The sequence below is a fragment of the Ochlerotatus camptorhynchus genome, unplaced genomic scaffold (genome assembly GCF_037179485.1).
Source record: "Ochlerotatus camptorhynchus isolate MF236.1 unplaced genomic scaffold, CSIRO-AGI_Acam_v1.1 ptg000329l, whole genome shotgun sequence".
In the NCBI taxonomy this organism is placed as follows: Eukaryota; Metazoa; Arthropoda; class Insecta; order Diptera; family Culicidae; genus Ochlerotatus; species Ochlerotatus camptorhynchus.
Genome location: NW_027040817.1, coordinates 102,813 through 116,835, shown reverse-complemented (window position 1 = coordinate 116,835; position 14,023 = coordinate 102,813). Strand labels below are relative to the sequence as shown.

The 14,023-nt window shown below is 42.5% G+C and overlaps 1 protein-coding gene across 1 annotated transcript in view; it reads right to left on the bottom strand.

Annotated features, from left to right (window-relative positions):
• LOC135708273 (uncharacterized) overlaps positions 1 to 14,023 on the bottom strand; it is a 223,657-nt gene that overhangs the window by 155,079 nt on the left and 54,555 nt on the right. The gene's annotated exons all lie outside the window — the stretch shown is intronic.

Sequence of the window (14,023 nt, the reverse complement as noted above, 5' to 3'; positions counted from 1 at the left end):
AGTAGCCGCAGCATTGCAAGGAATAGAACCAAGTGAAATATTCAGTCTACGTTCATCATTAAGAGATCTCGTATGGTTGATAGCGTACATTCGGCGGTTCAGCTTCAACGCCAAGGTTGCCAATCGAGGATGTCGGAAACAAGGTTCTCTAACGCTCGTCGAACGCGACGATGGACTTCGAATGCTGGTACGCATGGCACAGAAGGAATGCTTCCCCCAAGAGTATGCTGATTTGTTGAAAGATCGCAAAGTTCAAGGTTCTTCGAGAATTGCATCTCTGAATCCAAAGATTGTAGATGGCATTATATGCGTTGGCGGCCGGCTACGAAACGCTAAGATTCCAACAAGTAGAAAGCATCCGTACATATTAGATCATCGTCATCCTCTTACCATGCTCATCATGACTGAGTACCACGAGAATCTATTTCACGCTGGCCAGCAACTACTGGTCTCATCTGTACGTGGGAAGTACTGGCCTACAAACATCCGAAATCTAGCGAGAAAAGTAATCCACGACTGCGTACGCTGCTTTCGTACCAAACCGAAGGTTCATGAGCAGCTAATGGCTGACCTTCCGTCGGAGAGGGTAACACCATGCACTCCCTTTCAACGTGTTGGCATCGACCTTTGTGGTCCATTTCTGGTCGCTTATCCTCAGCGCCGGGCTCGCCCTGTGAAATGTTTCGTCGTCGTCTTCATTTGCCTAGTCACGAAAGCTGTGCACCTGGAGTTAGTGGCTGACCTAACAACACAAGCTTTTCTAGCTTCCCTCAGGCGATTTTCGTCTCGACGTGGAAAACCTGTCATCATTATGTGCGACAATGCCAAAAACTTTGTCGGAGCCAAACGAGAGCTAGAACAACTACGCAAACTCTTCATCAGCCAGGAATTCCAAGACAGCGTGACCAGAGATGCAGCGAACGACAATATCGAATTTCGTTTCATTCCCGCGCGCTCACCCAACTTCGGAGGTTTGTGGGAGAGTGCTGTAAAATCGTTCAAAACGCTACTGAAGAGAACGATAGGGTCACGAAGCTTGCTGTACGACGAATTTCAGACTGTTCTCACACAGATCGAATCAGTTCTGAATTCTCGTCCGCTAACCCCACTCAGCAACGACGCGAGTGACTACGAAGCTCTCACACCGGGTCATTTCCTCATCCAACGTCCGCTGACAGCAATTCCGGAACCCAGTCTCGATGGATTACCAGAAAATCGCTTATCGGCATGGCAGAAAGTGCAACATTTGGTTCAATGCTTATGGAGGAAATGGTCGACACAATATCTGTCCAATCTACACAACCGTACAAAGTGGACCAAACAGCGAGATAACGTGAAGATTGGAACAATGGTGGTGCTGAAAGACGAAAATCAACCCCCGTTGAAGTGGCAACTGGGACGTGTCTCTGAAGTTCATGCTGGAAACGACGGAAACATTCGGGTAGTGACTGTTCGCACGAAAGATGGCAGCTACAAGCGAGCGATCTCCAAGATCTGCGTGCTGCCAATCTCTGATAATTTACCATCTTCATCAGGGGAGAACTAGGTCTCCTCCAACGGCGGAGGTCGAAAGGCCTCCGCATACCAGTTAAGTTATGTAATGTTTTGAATTTCAAAAAGTTAATCGGCTCAGTTTTCATTCGTAGCCACAATTTCCCTGAGTTTCGACTCCACTCTGTCGAAACCGTGGATGTCACTATTCCGATTATGTCTCCAAAAGTCAAGGTAACCTGTTTTGTTCTGGTGGTGGTTCTATTTGCATGAAGGGTGCATGAAGCAGTCGGGCTGAACCTAGTTCAGCATGTCCAACCATACATTCAGTGGCGTTAGTCGCTAGAGCAGTCACACGGACTGCTTGTTAAGAAACTCAGCTAAACATATCCCCACGTTTGGTAATTTGAGGTACACGTACGCGAAACATCGACGGAGGAAGAAGAGCGCTATTCATCCTCCAGGGCTCTACGCAGTAGTCGTAGGCGGGTATGGCCATCTCGTTCAACGGTCTCAGCTATGTAGCAGTCCAACCAAGGTCTTCGTAGTTCGTCAGCAAGTTCCTACGGATTATCAACGTCGGGTCAAGTGTATCATCGTCGCCGATCGGGCGTTCGCGGAGGCCAGATGGCCTCCGTTCCAGGCAAGTCTCTGTTTAGTTCAAAAATTCAGTTTAAAAAGCACCAGTTCATTTGTTTCATAGATCAGCCATCCACCATCGAGGACATCGGAGAACGCATATGAAGGGAAGAAATGCCGCCTCAGAACACACCATCCAGCAACAAATCCAATATCAGCATACTCAAGCAAGCGGAATCGTCCTGAAATACAAAGTCAGTTAGCCAAGAAACAGCACAAATCAACACCACAGCAGCGAAGAAAGAGTTCAGCATCGAAACGAAACTCCACACCGAACGACATCAGCAGCAATGTTTACAACCGTAAATGGGTCAAGGTCGAGCAACGGTCATCGGAGCAGCAGCAGCAGAACAATAGATCAATACCAGTGGCAGCAGTGAACAGAAGATGTATATATCGATCAACTCGGCAATCGGCAGTGATAATTGTAGATAGAAGAAAATTTGTAGCAAAACAAAAATAAGCAGTAGCAAGAGTAAGAGAGTAGGTTGTAGAAATCCCATAGATTTCAAGGCGGCCGGCATGGTCAAGCGAGGGTTAACAGGGAGAGCAAACGTGATCCACAAGTTTATAGGTGTAGTTGTCTTTGTCCGTCGCATTTCATTTGTATATCTGTTTCGTCGTAGGAGATCTCTTGATAAGAGATTAGAGATAAGGGCTATTGAGAGTCTTCGGACTCTCACTAGCCAGCTGATCATGTAGGTAGGATAATAAAGTTAGTTAACATCATACCGCCGGGGAATAAACTCGTCCTTCATAGATCCGTAATAAAACAGTTTTTGTGAAGCTAAGTGTTTCATGTTCAGTGCATTTCAAGAACATTTTTGTTAAGAGTGTCCGAAAGCGATCCAGTCCCCGTGCGCGCATAAACAGAGGGTAACGGCGATAACTGAACCTTGTGGGACGCCCGTCTCTTCTCTGAAAAGCTGGGACCTCGTGTTGCCAACTGCGACTCTGAAAGAACGATCGGTCAGGAAATTTTTGATGAAATGGACCATGGGTCCACACAGCCCCCAGTTGACAAGCTACTCTAAGGCGAGGAGCGTCCACGTCATGTTGAAGTCCTTCCATATATCCAGCGAGACGATCTCGGTGTGGAGACCGCTATCCTTGGCACTCTTGAGGACCTCCCCTAATGTTGCGAAATAAGTTGACGTTCCGTACCCTTGGCGGAAGGCGTGCTGTCGATGGTCTAGCAGGTTTTCGGTTTCAATGTAATGCCTTAGCCTCCTGTTGCTCTCCTTCCACGACGCTGGATACGAGTTGATGAGCCGGAGCTTGTTGAAAAGCTCCAGCATCCGTAGCTGGCCTGGCGTTGGTAACCTCTTGAGTAGAGGGTACCCGATTTCGTCGGGACTCGCCGACTTTCCGTTGCTGCAGTGGAGGGCATGCTGCAATTCCTGCCAGGAGAATACCTGGTTGATGTCCGAGCTCCCAGCGTCAGAAGAAACAGAGAAACTTGACGTCGAAGGCCTAGCTTTCCGCTTGAATTCGTCTTCGTACTTCTCGATGGCTGGGATATCGGCAAAGTACGAGCCGAGTTAGTCCGCTACAATTGCAGGGTCAGAAACCGCTTCACCGTTAATCTGTACGTGGAGCGGTGTCATGTGCCGTTTCCCACTCAAGGCGTTGACTTGCCTCCATAAGTCGGCCGAAGACTGTGACGAATTCATTCCTTCCAGAAAGTCCATCTAGCTGGTTCGTTTGGCGACACGGATTTCTTGCCGGCATTGATTGTGCGACTCATGGTAGTGACGGAGAGCGTCCTCGCGGTCGGGATTTCCGATAGGAAGCCGCTTAACACGGCGAAGTGTCTTATGTCGGGCTTTAACGGCTTTCCTCGTATCTTCATTCCACCAGCGTAGCGCTTTTCGCCCCGGAACGCTGCTGGTCTTTGGGATGGTTGCTGTTGCTGCTTCGTATACCACTTCTGAAAAGTCTTGAACTGTTCGGATTACGCTGTACTAACAAGGACTGAAAGCTATCCCAGTCCGCTTGTTCATAGCACCATCAGAGCATCCGTGTTGCCATGAGAAATCGCGATTCTTGTTCACTTCTTATCATTCATACGTTACCACATTGTTGACGTCACGTTCACTTTTTTTTTATAATTTATTTGATAAGGCTCAACCGAATTAAGTTTACGGAGCCGAAGATTTTGGTTCACCATACATCTTAAAACTAATGCTTCTTTTAATTTACACTTTCAGGAATCACTTCACATCCATTGATTCCAATGGCCATTGATTCATATTGCTTTCGATTCTCACACAATCCCGATTGTAACGAAATTCAACTCGGCAAAACCATGTTTCCACGACAAGATGTTTCAAAAATAAAATCATTCCGAACACAAAATAGAAACGTTCTCAATCCGCAACTATTTTCGATGTTGTTTATCACTTTCACGCGTAATTTAAACATTTTACATGGGCCCGAACGCGTGCGCGTATTAAAAATTTAAGCCGCAAACTGAACTGAACAAGAAAATTGTCACTTTCACTTCTCGCGTAAGAACTGATGAGGATGAAAGAGACAGAGTTTTTTTTTTCAGTTTGATCCAGATAACATAAATCACAATGCTTTTTGAATAAAAATAAAAGCCAAAGAGATCATCTCACAACCACACATACAACGAACTGTCAAGTCAAGTAATAGTAAGCCGAACAATGCATTAGCTCCTAGTAACATTGTCTGATTATCTTTGCATCCCCACGGCCATGTATAGAGATTAGTGACGGTTACCGCACGCACACTAACGGGGGTCTATCGTCGTGTAAAGTTGTTTATTATTTTTCTCGGGCTAACCTCAAAATGTATGTTATTCGATCAGCCATAGAGATTGTCGGTTTGTTATTTATTTTCCTCGGATTTTCACTACCACAGTTTCACACAGCGCACCAATACGACCAGGCGTTAAAATCTCTATAGACACTTTACAGCTATTTTCAACACATAGTTCGATAAAAGAAGTTATTATCTAGCATCCAATACGGCAAACACGGCAAGAAACGGATTTGTAGCCAAATTATTAACGAAAGATAATCGATCAATGTTACTTAGGACCTAATGCATTGTTCGGCATTGTTTGTCGCACACAATAGGCAGAAAAGCGATAATTAAGGAATTCAGATAGGCAAGTAAAGCACTGTAGTAAAGCAATAAATGTGTGAGTTTAATTCCGTCTTTCCCTAAATCGTGTGTTAGATGAATCTGATTGAGAAGGTCTAAGGCAGGCCTGCCCAACCTTTCTAAACTTACTTTTTTAAATGGTTTTATCTATGTTCGATGAACATGCTTCAAGCTGCATTTTGTTTATTTCTCATGCATTCTGGGGTAAAATTCATAATGATGAATAAAATTAGAAAAGAATGATATCATTGTTGAGATCCAGAGAGCACTTCCCGCACGTTGGGCAGCGCTGGTCTAAAGTCATTCGACGTTTCGTTAAATGTCAGTATATTCGTTGATAATGAGGGAATTATTTGTCTTCCAAAGTGAAAAGAAGTCAGAGTTGTTGGAAGCTTTCTGTCTGTTATGATAATCAGGATTCGGTCGCATTTCGGGAATTGGATATTGGACCTTATTGGTGAGGTTTTAGTTAGAGGGATACAATTCTTGGCTCGGGACGATCCTGCACCTCTGTTCCCACGTTTTGACAAACAGTTCTAGTGCTGGTTTATAAGCCAGCATCGTGGGTAGATCACCTTTTCGTGGTACATTACGGGATGTAAGATCTACCACCGATAGACCTGACTACTTCAAACTATGGGAACAGGATTTTTCAGTAAAGGGTGATACGGTCAAAATTTGGTCAATATCAACTTGACGTATTTCTTTCAATTTTGCATTTAAAAAACCTGAACACCCCTCATTTTGAAGGTGTGTGTGTGTGTAGAATGTTGCTCCTATTTTGATTTTGGAATTCACTCTTCAGTTGTCAAAATGCCGTCCAAGCAAGAAGAGCAGCGTATCAAAATTTTGCTCGCGCATCGCGAAAATCCGAGCTACTCGCACGCAAAGTTGGCAAAATCGCTAAAAGTTGCCAAATCAACCGTTACAAATGTAATTAAAGTGTTTGGGGAACGTTTGTCGACAGCCAGGAAGTCTGGATCGGGGGGAAATCGAAAACCGGAAGCCGCTGAGACGACAAAGAGAGTTGCCGGTAGTTTCAAGCGAAACCCTAACCTCTCTCCGAGATGCCGCAAATAAGCTGGGTGTATCGTCTACAACCGTGCATCGAGCCAAAAAACGAGCCGGACTATCGACTTACAAGAAGGTAGTGACTCCAAATCGCGATGATAAACAAAATACGACGGCCAAAGCGCGATCCCGGAGGCTGTACACGACGATGCTGACGAAGTTTGACTGCGTGGTAATGGACGACGAAACCTACGTCAAAGCCGACTACAAGCAGCTTCCGGGACAGGAGTTTTATACGGCAAAAGGAAGGGGAAAGGTAGCAAATGTTTTCAAGCACATGAAACTGTCAAAGTTCGCAAAGAAATATCTGGTTTGGCAAGCCATCTGTACCTGTGGCTTGAAAAGCAGCATTTTCATAGCTTCCGGGACTGTCAACCAAGAAATTTACGTGAAAGAGTGTTTGAATAAACGTCTGCTGCCTTTCCTGAAGAAACACGGTTGTTCCGTACTGTTTTGGCCGGATTTGGCATCTTGCCATTACGGTAAAAAGGCCATGGAGTGATACGCCGCCAACAACGTGCAGGTGGTTCCCAAGGACAAGAACCCTCCCAACACGCCAGAGCTCCGCCCAATTGAGAAATACTGGGCTATTGTCAAGCGGAACCTAAAGAAGACCAAAAAAACTGCTAAGGGCGAGCAGCAGTTCAAGGCAAACTGGCTTTCTGCGGCGAAGAAGGTGGACAAGGTGGCTGTACAAAATCTGATGGCATGGGTCAAGCGTAAGGCCCGGCAATTCGGATCTGGAAAAGCGGAAGCCTAACTGAATATTTTTCCTGAATTTTATACTAATTGAACTTGAAAAAGAAATTTAATTTGATTTTTTAAATAAACGATTTCACCGATTTACACGCGTTTTCCCTTGACCAAATTTTGACCGTATCACCCTTTAATCAAAGGAACACATCTTAGTCCTTAGTTACTTTTTATGCCTTGTTGATAGTGACAATACTCGGCTTTGTCTACCAAGGATGATCTTGAAACAAGGAAAAAAATGAGTTAGTTGTCTTCATCTATGTGATTCCTAATCTTCTATTCGTTGTTCTCTAGTTTGAAGTGGTTAAGACTAGGGTTCTGATGCATGGTCATTATCGGTGTCATTGCTTAATTTTTTTTGCTAAGGAATCCAATTTTGACTGGGCGCGCCTTCGGAGGGTGTTTCAACACTCCGAAGGGTATAAATAGCGGGACCTTTCAATTAGAGTCGGATCCTTGCGATAAATGCAAGAATGACAACTTTAAAAAAAATCGAATACCTCATCGTTTCTCAATAGTAATCGAGTAATACGACATGCACTAGACTAGGGACACGTGATATATTGCGCATTTCACACCAGATTGGACTAATAAGCGCGTTTTCACTTATTAAAAAGTGTGATAACTTTTATCACACTTTTTGCATTTTTGGGACAGTCCAGTTTCAGATGCAATCAGCAATACTACAATAAATCAAATTACTGGGTGCAGTGGTGTGGTCCTCTTTAGAGGTAAGCCATCCGTTTTCCATTACTCAAACGGGAATCAACAACAGAATCGTAGCTGTCACTGGGCCGCTTCAGGACGACGATGAAATATCAATATGTATGGGTACATTTTCTATTTTCTAGAGGTAAAAGTGTTGTTTCTTATAGGTAAGATACACCGGGGTAAGTTGAAACATTTTTTTTTCAAGTTGAACTTTGAGGCTCTCTGGAAAAATCATAAACTGGATGTTTTTGAACCAACACATTTGTAAAAGCGTTTTCTATCATGAAAAATATTAAGCTATAGATTAGATAAAAAAAACTTACTTTTTTATGAGAAAAAAAATATGATGTGTGTTGTGTCATCTCGGCTCTATACAGTGGGGTAAGTTGATAAAGTTGATAAGTGATAACTCGATGTAGAAATATAATCATGAAATGATGATGAAATTACCATACATTCTATTGTTGACAGTTAACCCAATTTTAATTAAATAGAATTGGTCAAATGATCATAGGATTTCCTCAATCGTTTTACCACATACTACCTGTGGTGTGCAATACATTTATATAGTATCGTAAATTGCAGGAATAGGATAATAAAATGCATCGAAGTGAGTCTCTAGACAATAAATGTTTGCTGCAGTACAGCTTATACAGCTTAATATTACTTAGTTTAGTTAAAAACAATATTAAAGTGCTTTAAAACAGCTAAATTAACCAGGTGATTTAGTTTGATGATGATAAATAAATTTACTAGACGTAAAATATCTTTACCTCTCTTTTCTACGTTAAAAATATATTTTTATGTTTTTTAAATACTTTAGTTTTTTTAAAGGCGCCCATCGATGTTTCTTGGCTATCCTTCAACATATTTTGCTGACAATGAAATATCCACTATTTCAACTTGCCCTCATTATGATTTGCCCCATAGGGTGTAAACATGTGGGGCAAGTTTAAAAGCTTGAAATGTTGAGGATGTTTTCTGAAACTTAATTTGTAACCAGGTTTTTCGATCTCATCACTCCATCTAGCCAACTCAGCCTGCTTTCAAAGTGCATAACAATGGGTATACAAAACAATTAAGAACATTGAAACAGTGCGTAAAAAATAAGTGTTGTAAATTTCAAATTAAAATAAACAAATCTAAGGAGCATTCTAAGCTGTTTGTAACTATCTGATTTGATTTGAGGATGCGTTAAAAATACTGTTAAAAATGATCACAGTTCTAGCTCACTTTCGCATATAAAGACTGGAACGCGCAAAAATTGGTCGACACAAAAATAGTTTTTTCAGTCAAAGTTCATATCACAAAAATATTCTTATTTTTCTTATGGTAGTTCAATTCATATATTTAAAGGAAAAAATGTTCGTTTATTCTTTTGATTTGCCAAATCCGAACTGCCGTGCCTTCCGCTTAACCCCTTCCATTAAATTTTGCACAGTGGTCTCATCGAACTTATTTGCCGCCGAACGCCAGTTAGATTTAAACTGATGCTCGTTTTCCATGGATTTATTTTTTTTTTTTTAGATTCCGTTTGACCATGGCCCAATACCGTTCGATAGAGCGGAGTTCTGGGCTGTTGAGAGGGTTGTGGTATTTGGCTACTCCTGGACGTAGATCTCTTGATTGATGGTTCCCGTAGTAATGAAAATGCCGCTTTTTAGACCACACGTGCCAGATGAGATATTTTTTCGTGAACTTCGATAGTTTGATGGTTTTGAAAATTTAGGCCACCTTCCCTTTTCCTGATACGATATAAACCTCCTGTCCCGAAAGCTGCTTGAAATCCGCCTTAACATAAGTTTCGACGACACAGTCGAACTTTGTGGGCAAATTTGTAAACAGCTTTTGGGACCGCTGCTTTGCCGACGTGTTTTGTTTGTAATCTCGGTTCGCCATCTTCACCTTCTGAAACGTCGACAATCCGGCTCGTTTCTTGGCCCGCTGCACATTAGCATGGGAGACATTGAACTTGCCAGTGACGTCCCGGGTGGATTCCGCTTATATTTCACCGCCACCTTCTTCGTCGTCGCTGCCACGTCCGGATTACGATTGCCTTCGCTTCCAGGCCTCCTGGCGGTCGACAGACGCTTCCCGTTTGTCACGGTCGATTTGGCCACATCCAGCAATTTTGCCAACTTGGCGTGTGAGAACGTCGGATTCTCTTGCTGCGCGAGCAAAATTTTGAAACGCTGCTCCTCTTGCTTGGAAGTCATTTTGAAAACTGGAAAGCAAACGGTGAGAACTCATCATAGCAACCATTGCATATACACTCAACTTCCAAATACAGCATTTAAGGATTTTCATGCATTTTTAAAAGAAATACACCAATTTGAAGTTGAACATTTTTTGCGCGTTCCAGACTTTACACACTACTTGAAATTCATGTAAATTTTGGTTCCCTGAAACCGACACATGTAAGCGGGCCTTTTGACATAAGAATCAGTTGAAAGAAACGTGAAAAGCAGTTCAATAAAACGTTCTTTTCGTCAACTAGCTGATGTTTTGGTTTTGTTTTGAGAACGCTTAATTTTACATGAAGTGTTTGTTTACGTTGAATGATTTACGTCCAATATGGATTACGTCTCGTGTAAAAGTAGATATTTCTAAGTGTGTATAGTTATAGATTTTTGTTATGATACATTTTACTTTTTTTAGAGCGGCTTAAAATTTTCGACTGTTAAAATTACTACTACCGTTTTGATTTATGCAACTCTCAACATAACGAAAGGGCGAAAATGCTTTTTTAAACATTGATTTTAACCGTAGATTTCCCGCACATGCGAATAATAACTATTCCACCAAGAAGAGTAATATACACCAGCTGGTATGGTTAGTTTGCAGAAGTGAACCATTAAATGCGAGAAATCGGTGGTTGAAGTTATTATTTATAAAAACTGTTTCACCCTAATGTATGACAACCGCACTGCTAATTACTTGTCGATATAGCCTTCGATTCCTAAGACCCGTTGCAACAAAATAAGCTCTATAGAAACCATCTTCATTTGCCTTCATAATTGGTCCTGTATTGATTTATCCAAGGGCATCCGAGACGAAGACGCCACTTAATTTATTGATCATCTAATTTACCGAACGCAAACCTCACAAATGAGAAACAAATAGCAGAAGCCATGTGCGCATTCATAGCAGCTCTAGTGCTCGAGCTGTTGCAAGAGATAATTATGTGTACCGGAAAGTGTAGGTCCACCAGGGTAGATGCCAATCCATCCCCACTTCTCCCATCGGAATATGCCATGGCGGCTACCTTTCCCGCTCACAGATGGCCGAGCTGTTAAACTGACGAATGTGAGACAAGGAATTTCAATTTCCAATCAACTGATTTCCTCACTTGGCCATCGACATCGGTGTGCGTGGACCGGACCTACGTCAAACGAACATGGCAAAGTCCCTGCTGAACGGCCGGTGTCGGACGCGTCGATGAACGAACAATGATCGATTTACGGACGGATAATATGTGGACGAGTTGGTGGGCTTGAAGAAGCACATTAAATAGAAATTTAACTATTCACCTCGGCAGGATGCAGCCGAGGTTAGCTTCGAACTTTCGTAACCGAACCCCTGCAGCGTTGATGTATCCAATATAAATTTTACATCGATAATGCGGCATGTTCGGAAGTAAAACCACTCGTCAAAACCGCATTTCGATCATAGCAGGAACAGCGAAGCTGTCGGGGGGACGAAGAATGGAGAGTCGGAAGTTTCCGATAATCTGATGATGATGTAGTGCAGTACCAATTGACGAGGATAATTTAGTGGCCTTGATGAGGCCAACTTGCTCTACTGCTGCCGATTCGATGGTGTGATTTCGGATCAATTCAGTGACAGATTGGACAGGTGTGGAGCCAAGCATACCGTGGAAAACCACAGCCATTGTTGGCAACGTTTACAGATTCAGAAGGGGAGTAGGTATGTCCATCTGCAGGTAATAGCAGACCTTCATCTAACATGTAACGCACATAGTCGGTGAGAGAGAAAACCTTGCTACGCAGTCTAAGGGGGTGATAGAATTATAATCTCACTAATTCATGTAGCAAACGTTGTAGATGACTCTAGAGCTGACGAAAAGGGAGCGAAATTGTTGGTAAGTTCTCAACGGCAAGTGAAAATTGATACGTTTTAAACAGGTGGAACATGCAGGCAGGCGGTGCGCTGCATCCTGAAGTGATGGTTGGCAAAGGATGAAGGAGAGGCCGCAGGTAATTGCGTGTAGCAAATGACAGATACACGACTCGTTTTTGTGCTCGATTCAACCTCAAATTGTGGTTACATGTAACTGGGAAATGGGGAATAAATTGCTGCTAACCTGTTTAATTGACACGTTTCAATTTTCGGAAAGCGACACCGGCAAAGGGGATGTGTTGGGTATATTTACAAACTTGAAGAAGCGGTGCAGAATCGATGTCAGTAATGCACGGTACGAATATGGAAACGGTTTGGTTTTGTCGGATGACGTTAAGGGTTTCTATATTTTTTTCTTTTATACATCAGCCATCGACCCTCAACGATGCATTTTCAATTTCCTTGATAAGCTTGGTTCATTTAGTGAACATCATAGTTAATATATATTAAATAACTATAGTATAATGTGGTCCGCTTCTTGTAGTCGTGGACGTTAGCAATTTCGAAGGCCTCTGTTCCATCTGATCATCGGGCAATGCGGAAGCACAAAATGGTCACAATTTAAATGGATGTTATGTCAGCCTAAATGCCCCTAATTTGGGCCCATACATAAATTCAGCAATCGAAACCCTGCGCTTCGGTCAGAGAGCGTATAGGGCGTCGTTGGGCCAATTTGGTCGTGGCACATTTCGAGTATGAGAGAGTAATTGCAGTTAGATCAAAATTGCCTGAGAAAAATGCAAATACTTTCGCAGATTACCCGAAGTTGCGATAGTGAAGGTATGATCACAGACTAGCAGACATAATTCTCCTAAACGTCCATCAAAATCCTTTTTAACGGTCAATTTAAATGTTTCTTAGTTGGTAGTACCGCCACTTGTGGTGCACATGATCAATTCCCTAGCGTTTGACGTTTACACACTACAACCATCTGTTGAGTGTATTGCCCATGAAAGTATATACTACAGATGGCGGTAGGGTTTACAATGATAAATGTTCAATATGTTGTGTCTGCTTGTCTGTGATATAACATTGAGGTAACGTTTGGATAAAATAAAAACATTGAGAAATACTACGCATCACTTTCAGAAATACTTCACTTCGCAACCGCTGAACCATTCTGACGCCCATATGAGTACCCAAGTAACCATATAGTTGCAATATAGCTTGTATATTCTTACTTTCTTACTAACCATACTCAAGTTGGGGAATCTGATGAAACTGTCACTTCTTGAAACTGATCCCTTTCGTATTTCTTTTATTCTCCTTTCGCACACGGAGCGCTCGGTAGACCAGCGACTTTGGACGTGAGCCTCGTCCCAGATCACTATGGCAATTCAATAACATATGGTGGACATCAAACCGACCAAAAAAGGCGGAATCATATTAGAACCAATCAACCAAGGACGATCTACGGAAGGAAATTGCCGGTGAATCATGGAATGAACTACGAAGCGTTAGAGAAAAAGCGCAAGGGATTCCAAAGGAAGCAATTAAAGGCGGTGGAAGAGCAGAATATGGTGAGAGCTGTCCAAATTCTTGTTTAAAAATTAAATATCAAAATTAAACTAAATACATGTCAGGGTGTGGCATACACATGGAAGTATGTATGTATCACCAATATGCATTTGATAACGGTGATGCATACATGCGGGGCTTATTGTAAGTGAAAGTAACCTCGGAATGGGCGTGACTCTCCAAACATTCTGAAATGGGTTGCTGGATCTGCAATAGAGCTATCACCTTCTAACTCCCGGACTAAAGCTGTCTACAATGACCATAAATGCGACATTGTAGAGAGAGTTCTTCCATAATAACACTGCCGGCCAGTGAGGGTTAGAGGGAATACGCACGCACACACACACATACATAAATTCAGCAATCGAAAAAAAAATCAATAGCACCAAAAATATCCATTAGTACCGTCCCAATGACGCGTTCATCTAGATATAATTGATAAACAGCAGATTTTTAGCGATGTCCCAAATTTAGATCCATTTCCCCTACTTAAGTTTAATAAAGATCACGCTCCGTGGCTGAAGGTTCATTCGAAGACTAATACTTCATGTGTGAAACTAGCACGTAT